Source organism: Pinus tabuliformis, chromosome 4_2, assembly GCF_031772625.1.
Source record: "Pinus tabuliformis cultivar Carrire ecotype Pingquan chromosome 4_2, CPIR1, whole genome shotgun sequence".
Classification (NCBI taxonomy): domain Eukaryota; kingdom Viridiplantae; phylum Streptophyta; class Pinopsida; order Pinales; family Pinaceae; genus Pinus; species Pinus tabuliformis.
Window position 1 is genome coordinate 321,745,226 of NC_142304.1, and position 8,494 is coordinate 321,753,719.

The following is an 8,494-nucleotide window of genomic DNA, read 5'->3' on the forward strand; positions in this document are numbered from 1 at the left end:
TAAAATCATTTAAAAATATATATATATACAAATACCCTTTATTCCCCGCTGGAATTAAATATTTAATTATGCATATGCAAAATGCTCCATCACTCTATTTTTTTTTTCATTTTCACTCAAGGACCAAAGATATTTAGGAGCAAGATTCTTGTGGGCTGAGCACTTTATTTTTATTTTAATGTCAACCGCACTCGACTAATTATTGATGAAGAAAGTTTATTTTTTATTTGAAGTTAAAGCCCACTTGAGTAATAATTAATCAACAAAGTGTATGCAACAATCTAATATTTAATCGCAACTTGTTAATATTTTTTTTTTTAAGTGGAAACATTTAAACTCTCTTGAGTATGGTGGTCATATCATAAATAATATTGCATAATTTAAAAAAAATGAGATATTAATAAGAATATTAATATTTTAAAATACTAATAAGTTGTAATATAAATTTATATAATATAAATTTATTTAAATTATATTTATATGGTGTAATTTCACTAAATTAATTAATTATTACAATAATATTATAATCATTGAATTTTAAAATTGTAGTAATATAGGAGAAAGTGGAAAACTGCGAATTAATTTATAAATTTTTATGGATTATAAATGGGTATTGGTGAATTAGATAGATAGAATAAAATGTTGTTGATTTTTTAAATAGGGTTTTTAGGGTTAGTGAAATGAAAAATATACACAAGGTTATGTCAACCAGGAAGACATGTGAGTATAAAGTAAACTAATCTTTTTGTAAAATTACTCATTTTCTAGTAATAAATCTAACAAATGTAATAAAAATTCAAAATAAATTTTAACTATAATTTTAAAATTGTAGTAACATAGGAGAAAGTGGAAAATGACAAATTAATTTATAAATTGTTGTAGTAATATAGGAGAAAGTGGAAAATGACAAATTAATTTATAAATTTTTATTGATTATAAATGGGTATTGGTGAATCAGATAGATAAAAAAAAATGTTGTTGGTTTTCTAAATAGGGTTTTTAGGGCTAGTGAAATGAAAAATACACACAAGATTATGTCAACAGGGAAGGCATGTAGGTATAAAGTAAACTAATATTGTTGTAAAATGGCTCATTTTCTAATGATAAATCTAGTAAATGTAATAAAAATTTAATAGAAAATTTAACCGTAGTTAAAATGATGTTTTAACCAATTTCGCCCAAAATCTAAATCCATTTAAAGCCATAAAAAATCTTAAGAAATTTTGCCCAAATTCTTAATTGACCTCGAGCCTCAAAATTCTTAATTCACTTGGAAGCTTTAAAAACTCAACCATCTGTCTTTCTTGAAAATTGAGCCAATTTGCCCAAATTCTTAATTGGCTTCAAGCCTCAAAAAATCAACCAGAGTCTTGTATGGTATGGAACTTTGTCTTCTTATACCATGGGATTTTGATAGTGCGCAAAGAATTAACTACATGATTATACACCTTTTTGGCAATAGAGTGGAGTGAACATCCATGTGAAATAAAATCATCCCAATATCATAAAAACATGTCATTGTAAAAATGGCTATTAATAGATATCATAGATAATAACCATATGTTAATGAAAGTCTACAAAGTACTATTAATTGAAGGAGCATGTTATGGCATCAAGTATGAGCACTACACCTTTAAAATAAGAGATCAACGAGATCTTGTAGAAATGACTATTAATAAATAACATAGATAATAAGCATATGTTAAATATTAATGAAGGTCTATAAAGTACTATTAACTGAAAGAGAATGTTATCAAATCAACTATAAACACTGTACCATTAAAATAAGAAATCAACAAAATTTTATTATAAAAATAGTGATTTTTGAAACTTTCAATTTAAAAACTAAATTTAGGATTTCTTAAATATATTGTTATAAAATAATGAAATTAACTCTTCATTTTTAAAACTAATATTTAATTGGAAATTTTTTTTAAAATAAATCAACTCAAATTTTCCACTAATATAAAACAAAATTTCATTCTGGTATTTTTTGTTTTTTTTGTTTTTTTCCTAAATTTGATTGATTATAATTATTTTAATATAAAATAAAATTTGATTTTGGTACTTTTGTTTTTTTCTAATTATAATTATCTTAAAACAAAGAAAAATTTGTAAATTCAAAATATGTATGACTGCACCATTATAGTCTATAAAATTAGGAAGAACTAACGCTTATTCACTTAATTGCTTTCATCCCTGAAGTTAACGTCCAAATTGACAAAGATTTTTGATAATGAGATTTGGGGTCCGGGAGCGGAACCCAAAGGGGAAGAAATTATCGTGGGAAAAGAGTTAAGGGGATGGGGAGAGGAAGTTGCAACAATAAGTAAACAATGAATAAGGGGTTGGGGTTGGGTTGGGTTGGGCAGGGCAGGGCAGAGTGGGAGAAGCTCATCCGTTATTTGATTGATGGGAGTTGACCCTGTTTCATCGCCTGCCCTGTGGATCGATTAAAGAAAGAGTAGGTATAGGTGTAGGTTTGGACAGAGAGAGAGAGGGGGAGCGAGCGGAGGAGAAGATGAAAGGCCGCCTCCGTTGATTAGAAAACGCTCTCCATCGTCCTTCTCTGCCCGGCTGCCTCTCAAGCCAAGCCACACAGGGCGTGCGGGAGCCGATCTTGCCTCTGTAATCATGATTGCCTTCGCTTTTGCTGGGTGAGAATGAAGAAGAAGACGAAGAGGAGGACGAAGACGTGTTCAATGTCTCTTGTGGCGATGGCGCCCGCGGGATTGAATGGGTTTGTCTGTCGGGTTTAATCAATGGTGGCGTTTTAGTGGCTTTTGGGTATCGAGATTATGAGTGGGCCGAGCGTTGCAGGGGAAGGCGAGCGCGTGGGAGCGGAGGAGATGGAGGACGGCGAGGGGAGCGGAGGGCCGGGTCCGGTTTCGAATCCGATCCCGTTTGGTCTCAGAGAGAACGAGTACGCGGTCCTGCGGGACGTAATCGCCCAGTACCACACACACGAGACGCCGCCGGATCATTGCTCGTCGATCGTGGTCCAGAGGGTGAACGCCCGGGTGGACTTGGTGTGGTCCGTGGTGAGCCGCTTCGACAAGCCGCAGACATACAAGCACTTCATACGGAGCTGCACGATGACGGGCGATGGGGGCGTGGGCAGCGTGAGGGAGGTGAGCGTCGTGTCGGGGCTCCCGGCCACGACCAGCACGGAGCGCCTGGAGAAGTTGGACCCGGCAAACCACGCCATCAGCTTCCGTGTTCTCGGAGGCGAGCACCGGCTACGCAACTACAACTCGGTGACCACGCTGAACGAGTTCACGGAGTCCGCCCGCACCTGGACCGTGGTCCTGGAGTCGTATGTCGTCGACATTCCGGAAGGCAACACCAAGGAGGACACCTGCATGTTTGCCGACACTGTTGTGAGGTGCAACCTCCAGTCCCTCGCTCAGGTATCGGAGCACCTGCAGAGAGATCGGGAGAGGCACGGCCCCCTGCCTGCCCTACCGCGCCGCTGAGCCACACTGCAAAAACAAAGATCAAGAAAGCTCATATTGCATTGCTTTCTCCTCCACATCCACATCCACATCGACATCATCATCATCAGAAGGTTGCGTATACTTTCGTCGTTTCTGTTTATTGTGTACATAGGCTGTGCTGCCTTTGTGGGGGATCTGCCATGTAATTTTTTCTGTTCTTTCTGGGCAGCCCCGTATTTTTCACCAATTAATGCCTGACTGGATCGATGGTGTAGATTCATCATTCCAAGAAACAAAACCAAAAAAGAAAAGGAAAAAAAAATTACTACAAGAATCACACAGTCATGCATTTTTTTCTTCTTTCCATTTTGACTCGGTGGGGCAGTGTGGGAACGCAGATGGGTGTTGAAATAAGACAAAGTCTTGCTCTGCTCTGTTTTTAGGGTGTGGGGGGTTTCAAGTTTTCATGAATAATATGTCGATAAATTTTTGTATGGACGCAAATGAAACCTGGTCATAATCTGTATTCTATTTTTGGAACTGCGGTCAAATCCGCATTGGAACCTTCCCTTGCATTTTACCAAAATTTCGCAAATCTCCTGCCTAATGCAGCATTTAAGTACAGTCTGTTTCCAGTCTCCATGGATATATTTGCTTCATCATGCCAAATCTGGATTTCTTATGCATTTCTTTTAGAAAGCTACAATTGGAGCAGCACAAGAAAAGAGTAAGTATTAATTAATACACCCAATAATTTCATTCCATTTCTAGGGCTGTAGTGTACTGTAAATCAACATTCTTACTCCATTTTACCCATATATCTTGCACCATCAATGTCTGCAACTTTGTAATCACATTTCAGGTTGTGTTTATTCATATTCAGAGAATCTGTTCTTTGGGGATTTGGGTTTTAAGACATTGAAGCTAGAAATGTATAGAAGTAATGCTGACTACAAAGTTCAGTCTGGTCTGAGTTTTATTATACGAATATGAACAGATGACCTTTGAGGTGACAGGAGCTTTGACCTCTGAGGTCAATAGAACAGACAAGAAACAGTGCAGTGCTCAGCTCTTCTCTCTTCAATATGATCCCTAGGGTGATAGGACAGGTCTATGTGCTATTTTGTGCTTGTACTACGTGTGATAGCTGGCATATGGCATTCAGATTATTATTTATGTTACTGGGTTATTTTGGAAAAGTTTGATCTGAATCCTGTTTATACATATATATATAAAATCAATCTTCAAATGATATGACATGAGGAAAATAACAATTTCAGTAATTATTGATTTGTATTATAGTGATTATTGATTTGCCAAACTCAACAACACTGAATATTTGAGTCTCCATATATTACAAATGCTAGATTAATTATTTATATTTATATTTTTTGTTTTTCAAAAATGTATATTTATAATTTATAATTTTTTTTAATGATATGTAATTTTCATTATAAAAATATAATAATTATTATTTTTATAATTAATTTATAATAAAATATTTTTAATATATAAAAATGAATTAATGTTTTTTTTTCCAAAAAAGGAAAAGGCCAATTTAGCCTCTCAAATCAGTCCTATTATAAGGACATAAAAAAGGAGAATCATCATTTTTATAATTAATTTGTAATAAAATATTTTTTAATATATAAAAATGAATTAATGTTTTTTTTTCAAAAAAGGGAAAATGCCAATTTAGCCTCTTAAATCAGTCCTATAAGAACATGAAAAAGGAGAATCATCTTAATTTTAGTCAACAAATTTCATACATCTTAATTAATCGACAAAACTTGTTTTGGCAATTGAGAGAGTAGTGTGCAAATTCCATAATCTAATTTATGCCAAATCATATGTAAGAATATATCAAATGTAATTGTTTACACTTTTAAAAGTAGTTTTGCTTCTTATTCTGGGTAGGAAAGGTAAGTGGCAGTTTAAAGAATATTAACAAAATAAATACATACTAAATAAATTTCAATTGTTGAGTTATTTTTGGGTGAAAATCACATGAGAAATTTTTTGTGGACCTTGTTGAACCATCTAGTGTGCTTCATCATCAATGGTCAAGGCAAGATGATTCAAAATGCTTGGGTAAATTTTTTTTCATATGATTTTTATCAAAAGATAACTCAACAATTATAATATAAATCATAAAAACCTAAATTCAAAAAATAATTTTCATTAACTATTATTAATAAAATAACTAATTTTAAATACTATTTTATTAAAATGTATTAAAATATAAAATTCAAAATTTTCCAATAAAATAAATCTTATCAAAACATTAAATTATATATCTTACCTTTTTAAGCTCGATTACTTTTATTTCAATAAATATTAATTCTAATAAACATCAATCAAAACTAAACTAGAAAACATTATTTTATATATAAAAATAACTGTGTTTCTATTTACAATAGGTTAGACTGCAAAACTCTCCATTCTAATGATAGGGAAATGCTGCATTCTGCAGCAGCCTGAAGGATGGTATGAAGATAGGGAAAGTTACCTTATCAAATGAATATTTATGGATTATAAAAGGTGGAAAAGCAAAACAAGTTGTTGGGTAGTGCTTTTCATAATGTATTTGCATATGGGTGGAATGTGGAGTGTGCAGGTAGAAAAAGACAAACCTGGTTGTTAGGATGATATAAAAGATTGGGCATCTTATTGGCCAAAATACAATTGAAAGGTTTCTGCACGACATCTATGGGCCCCAGAGCCTTTGGATTCTCTCTTGAACATGATGTTTCTCGTTAACTTTTCAAATTGTGTTGTAATAAATATTAATATAATCAAGCTTTTCTGAGCTTCAAGCGACAGATATTTATGCACCTCACCAGGCTCAGACACAGGCCCAGATTCATCTGAAGCTTCACAATGAATGCATTGCCATTTCTGGTTTTGACTTTTTCTTTCATGAATTTCTCTGAAAATCTTTGACAATAAATACGGATTGAGTTTTCTGTTAACAAAAGACGAAAGCTCAGATCTGTTAAGGGATTGAGCTGATGGTAGAATTCATGTGACAAAAAAATGACTGACTGACCCCATTGCTGCTTGCTTCACGAAAAAGGAAAAACAGATATGGACAGGTAGGTAATTTCCCGTGTTGATTCTCCTCACTTTTCAACTGTTGTGTACAGCTCGGATCACAAATTACGCAGGCACGTGACAAGTTGGCCTGGTTCCACCACATACCGATATCAGAAATAATTGCTGCTCTGCAAGTTGCGAATGGTTGCCCCACCAGAACGGAATAAGTTAAGGGAAGGTTATTCTTTTTGACAAGATATTTTATCAGATTTTTGTATGATGAAAGTAAAATTATGGCACTGATGCCACAACGTTGCCGGACGGAAAAATACGATCAATGGGGGCCGAGACAAAGACCTGACGTATTTCATGAGAAATCAATCAATCCCGGACAGGATTTGATTTGATGTATTGTTGGGGTGATTTGTTTGTCATATACAATTTAAAATTTTATAAAAATGTTGAGATTTTTTATTGGAATTGCGATAATAGGTTAGAAAAATGTGAAAATTGTTAGATTTATAAGGGAAACTGTTTTGAAATTTCAAACGACTATCTTTAATCTCATGAACGTTAAAATAATTTCTTTCTTCTTTCTTTCTATAACCATTATTCAACAGTGTATAAAAGTTAATGCTGTATACAATACAATGAACTGCATTAACTACTGCACAGCAGACTAGATAATTGTTGCCTAAACCCAGAAAGTATGAGTGCAGGGTGGCCTGACAGAGACGTGAGCAAGACTGAAGGGAGAGCCGGAGATGGCTTGGCTTCTGGCTGTGGGGGCACAGCACGGCTCGTTTGGAGCATAACGCACGCAACGGCATACCTATTGTACCGCTGGGAGGGCGGACCTGCACGCCATCATTTGGGGTGGAAAGGAAGTTACGGGAATTTGGGTTTTGTGGGTGAATTTGTTGCTGAGAGATTACTTAGAAGGGAGTTGGATCCATTTATTTATGGAGCTGGCACTCGATTTCACTTGAAGGAAGGACAGTGAGTCAGGGAGTCTGAATCAGCAGCGCCTTTTCACCCCCCGCCCCACACCTCAATTTTGATACGGATGCAAGTTGAGCGAGCGGAGGTCGGACGGCGTATGTACTTGCGGCAAAATCGCTGGGTCGCACGTGGGTAGGAAGGAAGAGCAGAGGCCTGGGGTCTCTGGGTCTCTTACTTATAATGACCACCATTACCATGTGAACGGCTTAGTGGTGATAGCGAATCCATTCGATTCCTTCTGACATGGAGAGCCTGATTCATGAATCGAATCTGGCACCCACCACAACCACCAACTGCTACTAACTGCTGGGAATGGAATGGAATGGATAATGGATGTATGTATGGATGGGTTGGGTATCGATCCCTGGACCTCCGACACAGCCAAAGGCCAGGGAGGTACCCCACCCTTTTCTTCCTCCTTTCTTGGTCTGCGAGGCGCAGGGGAGGGAGGATTCCCCATGCCCAGACACAGGCTCCAGCTCAGCCCAAGTTGTGTGAGTATCTCTGATACCAACGCTAAACATTAAAAAAAGAAGGGTATGGTAAGTACAGAGGGGACCCATGCATCTATAGGATTATGATCATCCACACATGCTCTCTTATGGTGGTCACATTGGACACTGTGATGAGAGACAAATTGATTGGTCAAACCACTAGTCGAATCAAGCCATAACATCAATTTCCACCTCCTTTTTGTCCTTGTAATTTTAACGGCGTGGGAGAAGGATTATTTAAAGGAATTTAATTTTTTAACAAGTACTAGATAAAATGGTGGTTTTATTGTGTAGAAATTTGTGATATACTTTATTACGATATTTTGTTATTTAAAATGTAGTTAATGAAAAATTTTTCGGCTTAAATCACATGATAAATCATTTGTCGCGAACTAAAGTGTCAGGGCAAGTTGAAGAAACTTAGCATGTTAAATAGTTTGAGCAGAGACTCCAACGGCTATCTTGACTAATGGCTAATTTTGACTTTGTTGGTTAAGTGTGGTTCAGACAAGTTGAAGAAACAGA

General features: G+C 35.7%; 1 pseudogene; it reads left to right on the forward strand.

Moving 5' to 3' along the window:
* Positions 1-2,346: 2,346 nt before the first annotated feature.
* LOC149169252 (abscisic acid receptor PYL12 pseudogene) lies at positions 2,347-3,935 on the forward strand (annotated as a pseudogene).
* The last annotated feature ends 4,559 nt before the right edge of the window (positions 3,936-8,494 follow it).